We start from the raw sequence: 21,490 nt of genomic DNA on the forward strand, positions 1-21,490 counted from the left end.
CTTTCTTCAACTGGTGATGTCCACAGGCAGCTCAGATACAACACAGACAAAACTCAAGCCTTCAGTAAAACTGATCAGCTACTTGTCTCCTCTGAAGGTAAGAAGAAAGGACAGCTAGTGTCAAAGCAGACTTTTCCAAGTGGTTGTCTCATACTATTAGTTTTTGTTATACTCATCATAGTAAGCCACTTTCGGGCAGTGCTGGGGACCATTCCACAAGGGCTTCTAATTCTTTAATGGTTTTTTTTTTTCTGGAAAGGCTGGACTCTAGAAGTATTCTATCAGCAGCAGCAACTTGGTCCTCTGTAATTAGAAAACATTCAGCTCTTGTGATTTCCAGGTTAATAAAAGCAATGACTATCAGTAGTTAATCGAGAGAAAAGCAGTTTTTCCAATGATAATTATGTTTTAACTGGGATTAAGAAGAATATTAACACACTTTACAATATTTCAGACAGAATAATTTTAGATTTAAAACACCATGTCGCGAGTCCATCAAAAAATAACTTTACAAACTGAATAAAATCTTTTGAGGATTACTACAAAAATAGCACATGTTGAACATTTAGGACTATCAAAACTTGAACTACATTCAAAACAGTACCTCAAATAACAGTCCTACCTACGAATATCTTTTTAACTGCAAGCCTTTCTGTATCATCAAAAAAAACATAGAGCTATACACAAGCAAGTCCTTATTACAAAAACACTAATTTAAAATTCAAAATGAATACTCTGGTTCTTTTATTTTCCAATATATATACTGAAATGTTCTTAATAGTCCTGATACAGCCTACAGGATAAATTTGATTTCTTGCCTCATTAGTTCAGAATGTAACTGTAACATGGACCATTTAGTTAGTGTCTAATTCCTTTCTGTATGGGTAAAGTGTCTCATAGCTTACAGGAGCTGCCAAGGTATAACATTACAGGTAGTGAAATTCAGCTCTAAGACAAACCACAGAAGTTAAGCTACTGCATGTAATAACTTTTTTGTTTTGCACCTAATTTTCTGAAAATAATAGCTGATAAGCTGACTGGATGTCATCAGATTTGCATGAATGTCATTATCAGGTCTGTGCTGACCAATTAATAGGTAGTAGTCAAAGAGTTTCATAAGTGCTGCTTATGAATAACTCAGCTGGATGGTCCTGTTCTCTTTTGCTTGACTGCTCACTTAAAATTAGATATAACCTAAGTATTCCATATCTGGTATCAAGAGCACACTTTATTTTAAGTAAAAAAAAATAACTTAGAGACGTTAAGGTATAGCAGACCTCACAGTCTTGAGTTTAAGACTGTAGATATAATATTCATCCAGAAATGCCTACAATTTCACTGCACTGGAATGTGTTTAACCCACCATAGGCCTGCTAATCATATCAAGACCATGCCTTAAAAGCCCACTTCAGCAATCACAGGGCTTACATAGTTTTTCACTGAAACTCAAACACATGGCTTAATAATTAATGTTGGGCCTTTTTTTCAAATAAACCAATTTATGGTGTGTGTCCCTCACCCACTTACTTCCTGATAACCTAGCAGCAGCTGCAAACACTGACAGAAAAATCCAAGTGTACAAAGAAGAGCATTATTTAGTTTGAACAGAGTGAACTATCATTTATTTTGGTACAGGTCCTCTCTTCCATACTTGTATGTCAATGTAGGCAGGTTTTAGTGATTGCAAGAGAATGTATGAGGACCTTGGAAGATTAAGAGCGGTATTCGTAGTTAGCTAAACATAATGCAGACACTCACAAACATAATGGGATTCATATTGCATGTTGGTGCAAACCCCCAATATTTACAGGAAAATTTATATGTAAATGAGTCATAATGACATTTTAATGAAGAAATGTATTGAAATGATGCTCTGGTGATATGCTAATAGAGCACCTTTCATAGGTTCATAGGTGTGTACTAGGCTAATGGCCCTGGAGCCTTTACAAGCCTAGCTGGTAGGCCTTTTATGATTCAGAGTCACAGAATGGTGCACAGGTATACATTGAGACTTACCTATTAACTGCCAGCATTGTGAAAATGAGTAAAAAAGGTATGCAGTATAATTTGCATCAATATTGGCTAGTCTCAGCATCTGTCTTTAGGTTCTCCTAGACTGCAGGATCATTGTGATTTCCTAGCATTTCAGATTCTGGTTAAGTACTAAGCAGAACCAGAACAGCAGGCAAATATATACCAAGATAATTAAGATTTCTGTCTTATATAAACAAATGAGCTAGAAACAAAGAGTCATCATGTTTGTATATTTAGACAGCCATTTATAAATGTTTATATGTTACCATACCATTTGCTGTATGGTGTTTATTAAATATACCTAAATGTGACTGACAGCTTGGCTTTCTAGTTACTGAAATGATTCACAGTGTAATACATAGTACAGACTACAGTTTGTTTTCCTTAAATTTCTCTTTGTATTTGGGAAGACTAGGAATAAGCCACAGAAGCATTTAGTACTCTGTCACTCTCTGTCTCTCTCTCTGCACTAGAAAGCAAATTCCAGTGCCTAATACTCTTTACCTTATTACAATATGCACAAACATACACTGCCTCCCCAAGTATTAGTGATTAGATTAAGTACTATTCCTAGGTCATTTACTTTAGATGCTGAACTTCTTTGTATTTGTGAAACACCAAAGTGGCATTATACTTTAAAAATAAAAAAGTACTACAAAAGGCAAGCAGTTTAACAAAACTGTCTATCAGAGCATTATGTGAGTTTTAGATCAAATATTTGTGTTTCTGACTGCTTTATCACAGTGTGACTTTCAAAGTAAAATCTACTGATTACTCAGTATAAAACTTCACCTCACCCAAAGTCATGGCTAGCTTATAAAGAGGGCATCAAAACTGTCTACGGCCTAACAGCAATTTAATGTATTTGAAGAGCACATTTCATTAGTCCAATATAAGACATTCTGTCATTAAATGGATATCTACTACATGTCCTTCATTTCTTTGGACTGCTCTCCCTTTGTCCTTGAACAGGACTCAAAATTCTAGTAGTTATATTTGATTATGGGAATAGGCCTTGTTTCTGAATAGTTGCCAAGAGACCTTCTCCAAAGCTAGATACAGTCAAGACAATTTTTCATCTTCTAGATGATGTCTGTCAGTATCTCTCTCTCTCTCTCTCTCTCTCTTGCTCTGTATCAGAAAGTTATTAAAGCTAGCCTTTTTTTTCAGTTTGTGTTTTAACCCAATCCTTCCTTGCTATTCCTATCTACAATGTTGAGTTTCTCTTTTTTTTCTGACCCAGCTGCACAGAATCCTCATCAGATTATATGTATGGAATAAATTCATAACTCAACAGATATCTACTGTTAATGCATTCATCATTTTACCTTTCTGTACTAGAAGGTCACTGGATTTTGTATGCTTAAATCCTATTTTATTTAACCTAAGGAATATTTCTAATCCTTTAAACATAAACCTGAGTTCATTGTTGCCCCATACCCTGTCTGATAAAGTCACCCATATTTGCATGTAGCATGAGATGCTTTTTACTTGTATTCAGCACTGAGGTCTCACTTCTAGTTAGCGTTATATAACATTTGTAACAGTTCTGGTGTGTGTGCTGTTGTATGAAACATACCATGGATTGTACTTATAAACTTAATCTCATAATCGTGTAAAGGAAATACAAGGAAGCAGGTGGGGCAGGGGTGTAGATGAGGAATGAAGGGAGGTAAGGAGAGATGGAAATGCGAAAAGCAATTGAAGCATCATGTAAGAGAGATACATGCATAAAAGGTAAAGAAAAATACAAAACAGAAAAGAAGAAGGAAAGAAAGAGAGGAGGGAAGGTGGGGACAGGAAATAGCAAAAATACCAGGCGTGTGAATAGTTATGGGTACATAAATAATAATGCAGCAAAATAAGGATAAACTTCAAGACACATTTCAAGGCCCATGTGCAGAATTTAATACATGATATAATGAAGGTATTGTTTATTTATGCCGTGGTTTCAACATTTCTGTAAACATGAACTTCATTAGATGCTTTGGAATGTTTGTCTTAGACTGCTTTTTTATCACTGTAACACAAAAGAGTTGGGGCATGCAAGAGCTGAAATAAATAAATTTTCAAGGTACTGCCTTCCAATAGCCATGTGAATAAGATCACATGCCGAGACAAGCAGACTGTGATAAAAATGTGATAAAAACATCATGTTGGTGTCAGGAATAGCTTATTGCAAATCATGAGTATCTTCTGTTAACTGCATACCGCTACTGATATATAAAATTAATTAAAAATCTTCAGAGAAATTCTCTATTAAGCCAGCTGTAGGAATGTTTAGATGAAAAAGATGAAACTGATTTTGTTTATTGTTCTCAGACATCAAATGGAGGCACTCAGACATATTTAATTTACTCAGCTAAGCAGGCTGGAACTAATTTTATCTGGCATTAATTTATGATTACAGAGAGGATGGATGGTGTTAAGTGTTAGCATTGCTTGGTCATTAAGTATAATAAACTAAAATTATGCTATACCCTATATAGTGATACTGTATACTCAAACACCTCATTTCTATATTGTACAACTTTAAACATGTTAAATAATCTATCTACTGCCCCTGCTTATCCCTGAAACAGACAGACATACCAACCACATTATTTGGTTATTTTTGTATTTGAAAATAAGCAAAACAAAAATAACAAACAGAAAAAGAAATAGAAAAAAAAGACAACTGGACAGACAGAGCTTGAAAGAACAGCAGCTAGCTAGTTAGACAGATAGATAGACAGACATACAGGCAGACAGATCGAGGGATAAATGGATAGATAGACAGCCTGGAACTATTTTCCCCAAATTTAATTCTGAAATTAGTTCAGAAATAATTTCATTTGCAAAAAAGTGCAGTAGTTCTTCTGATTACTAAAGAATCCAAAAATATTAATTTGTAAAAACATAGCCCTAGATTTAATAAAATCCATGTAGGCATAGTGTAGAGCCTACACAAACGTTACCATGTCTGTGTACATGGTTCCCTCTCAGTAGCACGCCATGCATATTAATGATGGTGCATTGCTGAAGGAAAGCTGTGGAACACATATATTGAATAAGTGTAGGGAGTGTGTGACTAACTGTGTCCAGAGATGAGTAACACACCCCCTGCATTGTCCAAGTGCATGATATTAATGTAGTTCATTTTTTTTTTTTTTTTTTTAAGTTTGCATGGCACTATGTGAAGCGGCGTGCAGCAAGTGACATGTGCCAGACATCTAAAAGTAGAAACTGGATGCATTTAAATTTTTGATTCAAAGGTCAAGTTTAAGCATTGCTTAGTGTGTTTGCATGGTGGGGTGTGGTGTTTAGCAGTGCTTAAACATGGTTCAGAGGTATATGTAAAAGTATAGCAGCATTCCAGATATCCATGTAGCCAAGTGGATAGAATTATTGCCTTATGTGCACCAGGTGTGGGGTTTGAGTACATGGAAGGGAAATTAGGCAATTATTTTCAAAATATAAATTATGACAATTATTTTTAAATCATGATCTGCTGTGCTCAGCTAAGTTCTGCTAAGCCTTGCTAAGCCATGATAAGCACTGCTTAAACTACCTCTGTTTAGGCACTGCTTGGCAGTGCTTGGCACTGCTTGGTTGTGCTTAGCTGGTTTGCACACTGCTAAGCACTGCTAAGCATTGCCAGTTTAAGCACTGCTCAGCTCAGCTGCACTGGTGTGTGAGGAGCCAAGTGATGTGCCACATTTTTAAAAATTGCCCAATGACATGTAAGGGTGGGAAAACAGGCTATATTATGTGCAACAGGTTGGAGTTTGAACTGTGCAGGAACTATGGCAGGTGTTGGAGAGGGTGTGCACTTCTGAGCACAGTGGTGGAGCATTCAGGAGTCCAGGGTCATGGTTGGATGCCTGGTGAAAGACCATGAAGACCAGCTTCTGCAGGGATAGTTCCAGGGCTCAGAGTCCAAGGCAGAGGCCTAAGACCAGCTGGCATGTGATCTCAACAGTGCTACAGGCATCCCCCACACAGATGAGCAGGTCCGTCACCACTATGATGACCTGAAGTGTTGGAAGGGGCATCTTCTAGACACCTGGTCCAGGAAGCTCGGGCTGGGAATGCCTCACAAGTTTGTAAGTACTGTTAGCATTGTTTTACCAATACCGAATATTAATGTTTGATAGACAGATATGCATAATGATGTGCTTCTCTCCCTACAGCTGCTGAGTAGACAGCTCGCAACCTAGAGGCCCATTCATGAGTGTGGTGAGTACAGATTAATTTACAATCTATAGTCAAATAAGCAAGAAAGACCAAAGCATTAAATGCCAATAGGTACATGCAGTAAAGATTTGTGTATTGTAATGAATGTGGACGTAGGCCTGTACTGCAATAAGTGACTACTGCCAACTATAGTGCAATAAACAGGAAAGACTAAAGCATTAACCCTGATAATGTAAATGAAATAAAGTTTCATCTGCAATAATTGTGGAATTACAGCTGTATTGCAACACCTGCATTATATCAATTGTTGTGCAATAAAGACTCAAAACTATACAATTAACTGCTTAAATGTACCCCTTATAAAGTTGTGTTGAGCCATATGTGTGAAATTAGGGCTGTTTTGCATGAAATTGATTATGACAACTGCTCTGAAATAAAAACACAAAGGAATACCACTACCTGCCTCAAGGTATAGCTAATAAGGAGTGTTATGCAATAACTGTAGTACAAGAAATGCATTATTACTCCTGTTCTGCAGTAACATCTGAAGCAATACCATTAACACCCAAGGTATACTGTGAATATCAGGATTGTCTTGTGTTAACCATTGCATTTCAGCTATATGCATTCATGCTCCAAGGTACGGTGCTGCAGACAAGTATGACAGTATAATAACTGTAGACTGCAGATATATGATCTGCAACTGTATATGGGTGATAATAAAGAAACAATGGCATGCAGTCCCAGCAAAATCCACAAAATAGAAAGTAAAGCCAGGAGCTCCAAGGGAACAGGTCCAATTCTTCAATCCACTTTTATTAAGATAGTTTAAAAAAACACAAAGTATGGTTTAGCACTTTCGTCAAGGAAATGATATCATCAGAACCATACGCTAAAATACAGCTGAGCAATTTATAACCATTACAAAGCAGTCACACCTTTTCTGTTAGCCAATCAAATATAATGTGATTAAAATTTTACGTTTAAAAATATAATGCATATAAAATGTGCATATAAAGGCTTAACCTGTAATCTCCATAAAACATTTAAAACATAAAGAGAAGCTTATGTACTTAAACAAAAAATAACAACCCATAAAAGTTTAAAGAATTGTTTATACTTTCTGCTATCTATTCATTAATTCCCTAACTATGGAGATCGTTTCATTTGGTCCAGGAAAAAATGTTGCACTGAACCTTAACTGCCAAAAAATTTCTCTGTTTAATAATTTATTTTTCCAATCTCCACAGTAGGCTGAAATTTTTATTTGCTCCACAATAAAAAAAATAAACTTCTCAAAACCCACACATACTGACAAATGCCTAGCTAATGCACTTTTGTTGTCATTTCTTTGAATACTATATATATGTTGATAAATGTGTTTGTTAAATGCATTATTCATCTAACCAATGTAATAGGCTGGACATTTTGTGCAAATTGCAAAGTATATCACTTTCTGAACAACAATTGAACCTACCTCCCCCAGCATAGTTTTTAATTTTATCAAACAGCCAGCCATCATAGTTGCACTCAATATAGCTGCATTGGTTGCATCTTCCACATCTTGCATTTTTAGGAAAGCTCTCTCTAATATAATAAGGTTTGTTTTCTAAGATGTTCTTAAAGTTACTATTCATTTTAAAAGTAAATGTGGGTTTCACCTCTCTAAGTCAATTTAACCCCTCGTCATTGTTAATAATAAACCAATTTTTCGTAACTATCTTCTGAATTTCTTGCGAGTCCAATGAATAATGTAAAACCATGTTGTTGCTTAAATTCAAGACCTCATCCTTGCTAAATCCATCCATCCTATTGTCATAAAAGCCTTTTCTTATAATGGGCGCATATACATCTTCACGCTTACTCCAGATTTGTTCTACTATCTCTTCAATTAAAGAAATAGGATAATCCCACTCTATAAACATTTTTTTTTAAAATACTAAATTCTTCTTTGCATACATTATCTTCAGATGTAAGCCTCGACACCCTGATGAATTGGCTTTTAACTATCCCATTTTTATGGTGGTAGAGATGGCAACTGGAAAAAATAAATAAATAAGAGTTACAGTGTTTAGGCTTTCTGTAAACTCTGGTTTCCAAATTGCCTGTGTTTGAGCGTGAAATTTTAATATCAAGATAAGCTCTTTCATTCATATCAATATGATGTGTAAATTTAAGAAAATCAGTGCTAAAATGCATTTGTCTCAAAAACTCACTGAATTCATCAACACTGCCATTCCATAAAATGAGTAAATCATCAAGGTAGCTATAATATGCTCTATATAACTTATACAAGGGTAACTGAAAAAGGGTGGTTAATTCCCACCTTAATAAAACTCCATTAGCAAACAATAGGGCACAAATTGTACCCATGGCAACACCTGAACATTGTTTATAATACTCATCACAGAAAATCAGAAGGTTGTTCAATAAAACAATGTCCATAAATTCATGCACAAACATTTCATCATTTTCAGATAGTTCCCCCATAAGCTTGAACAATTTCATCAAACCAAATTTACCCAGTTTAATGTGGAATTATAGAGAATAGATTTCTAATGTCACATGTTATAAAAAATCGAAAGTCTACATCCACATGCCTCAATTTATCCAATAAATCCCAAGAATCTTGTATAATGTGTGCAAAAGGTTTAAAAATATTTTTAAGCTTAGTATCAATGAATTTAGCCAAAGGCTCAGTTATTGATCCAGCTGAAGCTACCACAGGTCATAAAGGTGGATCACACAAATTTGAGTGGAGCTTCGGAATACTGAAAATTTTCGGAATCACATGTTCTTGTACCAGCAAAAATTAATGTAAATCCTGGGTAATTTGATCAAATAAGAAAAATTCATCCAGGACTATTTTAATGGCCCTGCAGGCAATGTTCACCTCATTAAGGGATACAGGGGTGTATACTGCAGTATTGCACAAAAAAGTCAACATTATCCCCTGGTAATCAAGGGAATGCATCATAACTAGGCCCCTGCCCTTGTCAAGGTGCATACATCTAATTTCTGTATCCTCAGTAATGGATGTTAAAACATTTTTCTCATGTGGGGTTAAATTCTAATAACGATGTTGACAACAGTTACTGAGCAAGTCTCTAATTTCTCTCTCGCACACCCTTTTAAAAATTTGAATAGTAAGGTGAAGGGGTGGGTTCACCATGCTCTTCCTTTTAACACCGTTGTTGGTTGACACACTCCCATATCATCGGAACTATACAAAACTTTTAGGTTCAGTTTTCTTGTGAAAATTTTTAAATCTAATAGTGAATGTTCAACATTAGCCCTTCTTGCTGGAATGAAGTTAAAGCCCTTTAAAAATAGTACATGATGTACCATTTCCACTGAAACTTCAGTGAAATTATGAATGTTGAACTGTTTATAAGAGTGTTATGCAATAACTGTAGATTCAGAGCTGTAGTACAAGAAATGCATTATGACACCAGTTCTGCAGTAACATCTGAAGCAATACCATTAACACCCAAGGTATATTGTGTACATCAGGATTGTCTTGTGTTAACCATTGCATTTCAGCCATATGCATTCATACTCCAAGGTATGGTGTTGCAGGCAAGTATGACAGTGTAATAACTGTAGACTGCAAATATACTATCTGCAACTGTATATGGGTGAACTAGCCAACCCAATGATCTGATATGGTTTGCAGACTTCACAGGTATTTCCACCCACTAACAGCATATTGTGTACACCTGCATTCCATGTAGTAATGTATAGTTTACCTAGTATCTCTGTCATGCATGAATCTCACGCATGTGTGTTCAACTGTCACTGCAGTCTAGTACAAAACTGCAGTACTATTACCAGGTCATATTTTGTTTCCAGGTGAGTTCTAGGTAAATATCAGTCAGTCAGTAGTCAGTAGTGGCTCAGTAGCTCAGTTTGTTTAATGCTCTGTCTCAAGTACATTTTGCCGCACACAGACCAGGGTTCAAAGCCAGTGCCATGTAGTAATAAATATTACTGAATCAGTTTTGTACTGATGATAGATGTTCTGTCCACAGGAAATACAGGTAAATGTGTGAAGTAGCCCTTATTATGAGTAAATAGTGTGTGTCTTCAGATGTAACAGACTGTTAGAGCATTGACCAGGAATGTGATAAGACTCCATAAAATAAAGGCAAAAAGTACAATAGTAATAAAAAAAAATAATAAAATGTGTAATCTTGGTATGGCTGTATGCCTGGAATGTCTGTGAAAGTTTTCTGAAGGTCTATCCCCATGCCTGCAAAGGATGGCATGATAGTTGTTTACTCTCTGTACTGTATACATACATGTGTCTCAAGTGTTATGCTGTCACAGACTGTAATTACTGTTGTGTAATCCCTCTGTCACAGATGTATCCTCGACATGATTATGTCAATAGCACAGTCACACTACATCAGTCCGCAGTATTCCTTGGTAGTTATATAGGTCCACCTGATGTGTAAGTGTTCTCTGTAGATGTGTACCTGCAGGTGTTACTGCTTGACCCATACTGTCCCATTCAGATAGCTTGAGAGGTATGTATGTGCTGCAGCAGCTATATTGCACTGTTAAACATAAAGAAAGGACAGACCTGTAGAGTATATAACAGTACTGTTGTAAACTATATAGCCTATACCAGTATTAATGGACTGTATTTCTCTCTCTCCCCACCCCTTATCTTCATCTGCATTTATTATTGTTATACATTGGTTATGGTTTACTATTAACATATGTTGTTCTCTAAACTTTATTTTGGGGCATGTGTTTTATTATTACTATGTATTATAATGGTTGCATATTAACATATCTTGTTGAATTACTGATGTTGTTGGCTTTATGCCGTAAACATTAGTGGCATGCTGTTAATATACTGACTGTTATTTTATTTATTGTTGTGTTCCATATAATATGCATTGATATGTTAATGAGTTATTTGCAATGTTCTTGCATGCTGTTATAACTAACAAAATGTTTTGCTCATAACTAACCAATACACATTGCTATACCTCTATCACCACAGCACATCAGGGTAAGCCGATTCCTGCTGATCCTCCTACGCTGCCTCAGCCAGCCATGGGAATAGGTCCTAGCATGTATCGGACTCAAGCCAGTGATGCCCCCTCCACTGGCCCTGCACCACCCTTCGGGTGGAACTGCCACAGGAGTTGTTTTAATTCAGAGCTGAGTGGCCTAGTGGGCTAATGCAATTAATTATAGATTTCTTTTTGCCTATAGAAAATGAATTAAGTGAGAAAATAAGACAAGCACAAGAATTGCTATATAAAAGTTCACAGGATAGTTTTATTGACACCCGGTTGTCTGAACTGATAGATCAGATCAGTTCTTATGAACGGAGGCTGCTTCAAATGAAGCAGCAAAAGTTAAAAAGAGATTTGGCAGATTTTCAGAAAGGAAACGTCTTCTCGTGTCCCAAAGAACCGAGAGTAGACTCTGCCCGTACTGAAAAGAACCATAACATTGCTAATGGCAATGTGCAATTGCCTAACACATCTTTGCAAAACTCTGAAAGTACGACAGTGGCAATAATTAATTCTACCATCACCAATCAGGACAGAAGCGAGTGAACGCTCCCAGTAACATAGCAGCAGTTTCGGAATCTGAAAAAGTAGTAAGATGGAAGGCCATAACAGCCAATAAGGAAGCTATAACAGAGGGAGTAGAGCCCTCCACCAGCCGTGAACACTCGTTTCTGGTTTTACCCCTTCCTTTTCACGTACGGTCAAAGAGGATGTTGGAAGTGGAGCCAGAAGGAAGAAAGTTCAAGAGGAAACAATCATTTGGAGAGGTACAGGTACAGACATTGAAGAAAATGTGGCAAACGACCTAGTTTGCAACATTTCTGTGAGAGAATTGGATGAACATGAAGTTAATGTATTGACTAAGCGCCTGAGTTTCATACCTTCAACACAAGCGGATTTACCAGATACGATTACCGAATTGAGACTGTTTGCACATAATATCACTTTGGAAATGATATACAATGTAAGTACTGAGAATCAAGCTGCTGTAAATCTCTTTAGAAAACCGAGTCTATTTACACCAACTTTATCACCTAGTATAGAAGTTTTTGTCAAAGCATGCGAGAATGATTTGTATGATGTTCTTAGGTCTAACTATAGGGATAAGAGGTTCTATAATATGACATTAAATGAAAAGCAGGCATTAAATAGGCTTTGTAATGAAAGGAAAATAATTATTAAACCAGCAGATAAGGAGCATTCAATAGTGGTGATGGACAAGTCCTTTTATTTAGAATCTATGAATGATTTATTAGACTGTGCAAACACATATAGGCTGATTGATGAAGCAGAAGTGCACTCATTGATTGAGAGCTACAACCGTCAAATTGAAAATTGTTTCTTGGAGAATGTTATATCTGATGATCTATATAAGTATTTCATTGTTGATACACCCACAATTCCTAGTTTTAATGGACTCCCCAAGGTCCATAAAAACAGATGGAAACCACCCTTTAGACCTATAGTCTCAGGGGCAGGGTGGATCACTGAGCCAGCATCTGTTTTTCTGGAAAAGGAACTGAGATCTCTGATATCTAAATATTGCTTAATTTTGAGAGATTCGGAACATTTTGTGAAAGATTTTTATGCTTTTTCAGGCAATTACAAGGCAACCGGGGAAGAACTTTTGGTTACCCTAGATGTAGTATCCCTTTTCACTAGTATTCCCAATGAAACAGGAATGTGTTATCTATGGGAATTCTTGAAGAAGGATGGTACATTCAATGTGGAGAAGATTGATTTAATATGTTTTTTATTTGAATTGATATTGGAATTCAATGTTTTTACATTTGAGACAAAGTATTTTCTACAAACATCAGGAGTAGCCATGGGGACTCCCACAGCTAGCAGCTATGCCAATTCAGTAATGGCCCAGTGGGAACAAAGTTTTATGATGAATAATAATGATTTTAGTAGGAACAGATTGTTCTTTTGACGGTTTGTAGATGATTTGTTTCTCTTATGGGATGGCACCGAAGAAAGGTTATATGAATTTGTTGAATATTTAAATAGCACAGAATGCTTAACTTTTACTGTGAACAGTTCAAGGGTCAGTGCTGACTTCTTGGATGTTAAAGTAATAATGGAAAGGACAACAAGGAAGATATATACTAGATTACATAGGAAGGATTGCTATCATAATAGCTATGTCCACCACATGAGCATGCATCCACCCCACATTTTTAAAAATGTTGTGAAAAATCAGGCCGTACGAATGTCAAGATTACATGCAAGGGATCAGGATTTTGAGACTAGTTTGATGGCTTTGAGAGAAGAATTTGTAGCCAGAGGTTACAATGAGAAAGAGATAGATGAGGCTTGTTCTGTGGCCAAGACTAAGAGGGACAATATAGGGAAACCTTTTTTCTCTAGTCCGATTAGAGGTGGTTTGACCTCCGAGAAAAGGGTAAATGATATACAAACCCGGAATTATAGTATGACACACTCGGCAGATATGAATTTGATTAAGGATATATTACATAGGAATTGGCATATTTTAGGGACTGATGACCAAGTTAGGAAAATAGTGGGTGATAGGCCTAAATTTACATACAAGAATAAGAGATCACTTAGACAAATGCTTTGTTATAAAGAAAGGATGGACCATATCTCTTTGGTTAATTATGGAACGATGAGATGCAATAGTTGTGCATTTTGTCAGTATATTGAGACAAACAAACTATTTGTCCATCCTATAACATGGAGATTATACAAGTTTAGGGTGACAGGGAATTGTCAAAGTAAGGATGTGATATATTTGGCCCACTGTGTGTGCTGTGAGGCATTTTATGTTGGGAAGACCAACAGATGCTTGAGATAGCGGATTCGAGACCATCTTTATTGCTTCAGGAGAGGACAGGAACACAGTGCAATAGCTAAACATATGATCCAAAATGGGGAGAACCATTATTTTAATTTTTCTATTATAGACACCTTAACAAAAACCATGAGAGGTGGGGATTTATCTAACAAAAAGGAGCAAAAAGAGCTCAGATGGATTTTGATGTTAGCTGCACATAAATCACCGGGGATAAATGATTATATATCACTGAAACCAGTTTTAAAAAGGAGGAAACTTAAAAAGAAAGTAACATGAAGCAGTTTTGTTTGACTCCCTCTTTGCTATCTATCTATATATATATATATATATATATATATATATATATATATATATATTTAGATATTTTTGGATATATATTTTATTGTGGTAATATATGTTTTTAGATAGGAAGGGAGAACATGTTCTTGTAACTAAGCTGCTTGAAAACAGTATTTTCAAGTTGTCTGTCTCTTTAAGCATGGAAAGCATTTGTACTTTCTTGATTTGATTGGATGATTTTACATGACATGTATTTTAAAATGGGTGTGAGCTTTTAAGAATTTGTTTTGGTCTGAGGAAGCAACCAGGACAGGTTGCAAAAGCGCTTACCTTTGCAATAAAGTTTTTGTGGAATTTTATTTGGATTCTTACTTGGATTTTCACTTGGGATTGAGCTCCTTCACGGTGGTTCAGTGTTTGGAACATATTCTTGTTTTTTACTGAATTTTTGTGTATTTGTTCCACCACTCAGTAACAGGGCTTTTTCTTTTCTTTTCTTTTCTACTTTTACTTAGAAATGTAAGTGATGGCCTTTACATCCTGCAGCTAATCTGAACCGTTGCAAACTGCTGTTATACTAGCCACCTCCTAGGTTACTCAGACCATGTGTAATGTCGGTCTGTAGGTTTGGCCCTCTGTCCCCCCATTTTCTCTGGCTTTGTCCAGCTGTCTTGCAGTAACAGATTGTGGTGTTATGACAGTCTGTGGGACTCCTACCATAAGAGTAACTGACCTCTGAATTTTATGGGTAAAATATGTGGCCAGGTTGTATGTCACAGCCCTGGGAATGTGTGGTCTGCTATGTCACAGTAGTTAGTTTGTATAGAATAAAGCTGCTTAAACAGAACCCATGAAGACTTGTTTATTCATGTACCAACAAGAAAGAAACATGTTGTCAGAACCAGGATGGAAAAGAGAAAAACATTTGGAACCATGAGATGGAAAGACGACAGCAGAGGTAAAACTGAGGGAAAACAGTACAAACACAACCAGAAAGAAGCAAAGATGATGAAAACAATACAAATTATTTACTTGATGTGAAAAGAGGCAAGAAAGGGCATAACAAGGATACAAACTGCATTATCAGGCAAGCAGAAATTTTGATAACTAAAGAAAATGATTAAGATAAAAGTATTTGACAAGATGATTGACTTGTTTAAGGAAAAATGAGCATGTTTAAGGGCAAATGAGCATGTTAAGGCAAAATGAGTGTGTTTAAGGCAGAATTGGGCATGGTGAGAGTAAAACAAACACAAGAAAAGTACACTTAAATGAGCAAAAAGAATGTAATAAGAAAAGAGAAAAGGGCACAGTAAGCAAAAATAAAACAAGGCAACTGTTGTGTTTGAGCAAAGTGCTGTGTTTGGGCATAACTACGACTTCGTATTGTATCAAGGGCATAATTAAGTTATTTGAAGTATCTCAGAGTGTGTAAAATTGCTTACAGTGTGTGCTTATTACTGTGCATGTATTTCAAAGAGTTCACTGTGCACAGAGTGCAACTATTTCGTGTAATCCAGTCAAAGCATGGTTATTTGAACAAAAGTTCTTGTGCTGGGTGTGTCTATTCGCAAAGTGCCACCACTACAGAGTGCTTCTTGTACTGTAAAGAGTTGCCTAGCAAGGTACTGCCATTTTGGGAACATGTCATTGTATTGCATGTAGTCATTTGCAAAGTGCAAATACTTCAAATTATATTGAATTTGGGCAATAGGAGTTTGATTTAGTCACATTGTACAGTTGCTTAATATGTTTCTTGCATTGATAAAAGGTGTTTCTTACAAAAGATTGCAAGAGTATTATAGTGCTCGCGAATTACTCATTTACATCGTAAAGTTCTCGAATGTTTCTTAAAGTGAGGACTTTGACAAGTGATGGTGTATGATTGTAGCATTCCTGCCTTTATCGATAAAGTTCCAAGTGATTATTTTAGCATTTCTGCCTTTACCAGTTTCAAAAGTAAATGACTTTAGCATTTCTGCCTTTACCAATTCTGCAAGCATAGCGAGTGATAATAAATGACTTTGGCCTTTACCAATCAAAGATTTCATAAAGCATCAAAAAGTCTGAAAAATTATTCCACAAAGTTCCATAAAGCATCAAAAAGTTTGAAAAGCTATCCTGCAAAGTTTCATAAAGCACTGATAGCCCGAAAAAGTTATTTCGCATATCACAGTAAAGTATTGAGAAATGTAAAACTGAATGGGTGTCGTCCATGGTAGCAGCTCATAAGAAAGGCTCAGACGAAATTAGAATATGCATTGATCCTAGAGATTTGAACAAAGCATTAAAAAGGCCATAAAATCCAATGTGCACAGTTGAGGAAGTTGCAGCTCTGATACCAAGTGCCACTGTATTTTCTGTTTTGGATGCAAAGAGTTCATTTTGGCAAGTGATGCTTGATTGAAATCCTCATTCCTAACTGCTTTTGTTACACAGATACAGATTCCTAAGGATACCATTTGGAATAAATTCTGCAAGTGAAGTCTTTCTGCGTGCAATGGAATAAGTTGTTTCGGGTTATCCTTGTGCCATAATAGTAGACAATCTATTAGTTGGAGGCAATGGCAAAGCAGAGCATGACATAAACCTCAAGAAAGTTCTAGACAGACCATGTGAAGTAAACCTGAAGCTCAATCCTCTGAAGTGCAAATTCAAAATTCCAGAAGTTACGTATGTAGGTCATTTGTTTACAAATACAGGCTTAAGACTTGACCCAACCAAACAAACAGCTATTTTAGAGATGTCAGCACCAGATAATGTGCATGGTTTACAGGATTTTCTGGGCACGGTCAACTATTTGAGTAAGTTTATACCAGACTTCAGTGAGTTGACAGCACCTTTGAGAGAGCTAACATGCAAAACGGTTGTATGGTCATAGCTGGAACATCATCAGAAGGCGTTTGATGACCTTAAGCAGAAAATTGCTACCTCACCTATGTTAAGATACTATAATGTGAATAAACCAGTTGTTCTTTGCTGTGATGCTTCAAAAAGTTATCTTGGTGCAACTTCAAGAGGGCAGACCAGTAGCCTATGCATCTGAAACACTTACTCAAACTGAGATGCATTATGCTCAAATTGAGAAAGAGCTTTTGATGATAGTTTTTGCATGTTCCACGTTTCAATATTATATTTATGGTTGAGCTATCCAGACTGAAACTGATCATCAACCTCTTGTCACCATTCTAAAGAAACCTATGCATCCTGCTCCAGCGAGATTACAAATAATTATGCTCAAATTGCAAAAATGCAATTTCAAAATGGTCTACACTAAAGGTAAATTGCTCTATTTGGCTGATACCTTATTCCAATCACCTAGAAGTACAACAAAACAGCTTGATGCTGAAACCTTTGACTTTTATGCAATGTCAGTGCATAATTTTTCCATCACTAAACTTGCAGTGGTGGTGCTGCAGTAGCATTGTCGCCTCACAGCAAGATGTTGTCCTGTTTGATTCTCAGCTAGAGCGTCTTCTGTGTGGAGACATGCGTGAATGGGTGTACCTTCGTTGAAGGTTGTGCATCAGGGCTGGCAACTCGGCACATAAAAATCTACTGCCAATCATAAGCGGACCGGAGTTTCCGCTGTGGTGACCCCTAAACGGGAAAAGCCGAAAAGACACAACAACAACTAGACTTGATGAGTTGAGAGATTACATTACAACTGATCCAGTTCACAAAAGCTTAATCACTACATCAGTGTCAGATGGCCATTAAAGCAATCTAGTGTATCAACTGAGGTGCAATTGTATTTTCCTTACAGAGATGAATTGCTGATGGAAGATGGCATTATTTTCAAAGGTCCTAAAATTGTTGTTCCTGCTTCCTTACAGCAAGAATATATTCAGATTTTGCATCGTGGTCACCCAAGTTTATTATCCACTAAGAGAAGGGCAAGAGCACTGGTATTCTGGCATTCATTATCAAAAGACATTGATAGAGTTCTTTCTTCTTTTTCAGTATGTAATAGTACCAAACTGCATTTGCAAACAGAACCGCTTCAGCTAAATCCAATACCTTTACTACCTTGGTCTTCTGTAGCAACTGATATCTTTGAGTGGAACAATCAACACTACTTGGTTTTAGTAGACTCTTATTTGAATTGGTTTTAGATTGATTTGCTACCAAACTTAACCTCAACAGCTGTTATTACTACGTTGAAATGTAATTTCTCGGTTCATGGTAGTCCACACAAACTTTATTCTGACAATGGTACTCAATTTACTAGCCAGCTGTTTCAGAAATTTGCAAGAGAGTGGGACTTTGTACATGTCACTAGTAGTCCTGAATATCTTCAATCCAATGGTCTATCTGAACAAGAACTACAGAGTGCAAAGCAAATATTTAAAAAGTCAAAGCGTGACAATACCGATATATTCTTGAATTTACTTAATCTCAAGAATTATACCCAGTGATGATATTCATGGCTAACCTGCTCAGAGACTACTTTCAAGACAAACTAGAACTACGCTACCTATTTCATCAAGTTTTTTTTGCAGCCTAACTCTAAAAACAATAAAACCATCAAGGCTCAGTTGTTGAAGAAGCATCATATCCAGAAATCTAGTTATGACAGATCAAGCAGATTACTTCATTCTTTGAGGGAAGGAGAGATGGTATGAATTCAGACAATGAAAGGTTTTGATTGAATAGGACAGATTACAGGCATCTGTGCCAAGCTGAGATCCTATTTGGTAAGCTTCAAGGGTGTGGAGTATAGAAGGAATCGCAGAGATCTTCTTCCTGTACCAGAATCATTATCGTTGCAATAACAACATTGTATCTCTGATGCAAACTCCAAATCAAAAAAATGCGTCAGACATTATTTCCAGACCAGAAAATGTTCAAAAGTCTGATTCTGTTCCAGAACGTAATTCAGACATTCCACAGGTCAACCATTTCGCAGAGACTGTTCCAGTTGCTAAATCTGATTCCCAGTTTTATTCACACGATATGGATATGTTTCTAAGCCTAGTGTGAAATACACAGCAACATGAACTTGATTTTATATATATATATATATATATATATATGTGTGTGTGTGTGTGTGTGTGTGTGTGTGTGTGTGTGTGTGTGTGTGTGTGTGTGAACGTGTGTACTTAGTATTGTATAATGCATGTTTATAGATTTTCTGTGATTTCCGCGTGCTAAATAATCTCAAGACAAATTGCATGATCTATTTCTCAAAGAAGGAGGATGTTGATCAGAGTGTAGCGTGTGTGTGTGTGTGTGTGTGCTTTGTCTTTAAGAAGCATGTGAGGATGTGCATGCATGTATAAATTCCAGATATGTGCAATCCCTAGTGCCATTTTGTAAAAGCAGCCAGAATGTGAGCATGTATGATCGCAGTACTTTTTATATAAGTTACTTAAGTCATAGTCAATGAGTTTCTATAGTGATGTTTTTGTATAGAATAAAGCTTCTTAAACAGAACCCATGGAGACTCATTTATTTGTGTACCAACACAAAACTGATGATATCCTTGCAAGCATGCTCTGTTACTGCAGTTGTATGGGAACACAGATGTGTTGGAGTAGGGGACTCTGGCACTGACAGTTGTGCGTCTGTCCTATAACGCCACTGTTTGGCATTTCCCTTGCATAATGCAGTGGGGTTTCCAGGCATGTGGCCTAATGAATATTATGGGGCACTCAGTATTGGACAGAGTACCTGTTGTCCCATGTGGCTATTAGATTTCTGCAAGTTGCCCAGTAGCCCACTCTCTTCCCTTACATACATCCAGCAGGTCCATACATATGCTACGATAGTCTAGTACCCCATACATGTATTGTATAGGAGAGTGACTTACCTTGCAAATGCAGCAGTTGAGACCCCTGTGTTTCAGGGCTGACTCTGTCTGATGCACACAGTACACAGCCAATACATGGTTAGGTACAGGTTGTGTGGGTTGCCTGGCATTAATTTTAATATATATATGCAAGTCAGAGTGAGGTGTCAATTCCTAGGGCCCTAGATTGTCAGTGCATGCGCTATGTAGTGCCTCTTGACCAAGGCCAGGGCATACTTGTCACTCCTACATCTGCCTACAGGGACAGCCTCAGGGGGTTCCTCCTCCAAGTTGCCTTGTGGGTGTGACTATGGGGACCTAGGCACTGGTGAGGGACTATGTATCCCTTCCCTGTGATGGTCCTGCTGTTTCCACAGAATCATATTGTGTAGCATGGCACATACTGTGAACATCTGTGCACATCTGGTTGGAGAGAACTGCAAGACTCCACCAGATATATCAAGGCATTGGAACCATGACTTGAGCAGCCCAAACACATGCTTTGTGATGTTCCTAGTTTGTGCATGTGCCTCATTATGGTGTTCTTCAGTAGGTGTGTGTGCATTTCTGATGGGTGTCATCATCCATGGTTCCAGTGCATAGCCAGCATCCCCCAGTAGATGGCGGTATGGGATGTCACCCCGGCAAACATCTCGTACAGCTGTGACGCATGCCCGATATGGGAGTCTTGATAACTGCCAGGGCTAACAGCACACACATTCATGATAATGCCCTGGGCATTGCACACAACCTCACAGTTGATGGAGTGATACCCCTTGTGGTTGACATAGACTCTACCCTCCTCACCAGGTGGTGCTTTGATGTGGACATGAGTGCAGTCTAAGGCACCCAGTACTTCTGGGTAGTGTGCTACATGGTAGATGAAATGCATACTGCTGGCCCTCTTCTCAGGGGTGAGGGTAAATAAATGTGCTCACTGGCATGTGTTTGCATGGCATCCAGGAACTGGTGGAGTACCCTGGATGCTGATGCCTGTGAGACCACCATAATGTCCCCAGTCGGTCTTTGAAAAGTACCTGTAGCTAGTATCCTAAGGGCTACACATACCTTTGTTTCCACTGAGATGGGTTCCCTTCTGTTGGCTCTGGGTCTGAATTGAGGGCAGCCGAGCTCGGAGTTTCTTGTAGTATGCCCTTGTCTACCCTGTAGTGCTCTACAATCTCTAGCTCATGTAGCTCCTGGAAGGTTATCCTGAGCCTGAGCACTCTTCTCCTTCTCAGTCTAGGCCTATTGTCAGCAGCAGCATCAGAAGTGACCTCAGCATCTAGCACATACAGATGTAGCAGAGCTGCAGCAGCCCCTAGCATTCTCTCAGTTAAAATTCCCAAGTCTGTA

This window comes from Protopterus annectens, chromosome 5.part0, assembly GCF_019279795.1.
Source record: "Protopterus annectens isolate FY-2018-M chromosome 5.part0, PAN1.0, whole genome shotgun sequence".
NCBI classification, from domain to species: Eukaryota; Metazoa; Chordata; order Ceratodontiformes; family Protopteridae; genus Protopterus; species Protopterus annectens.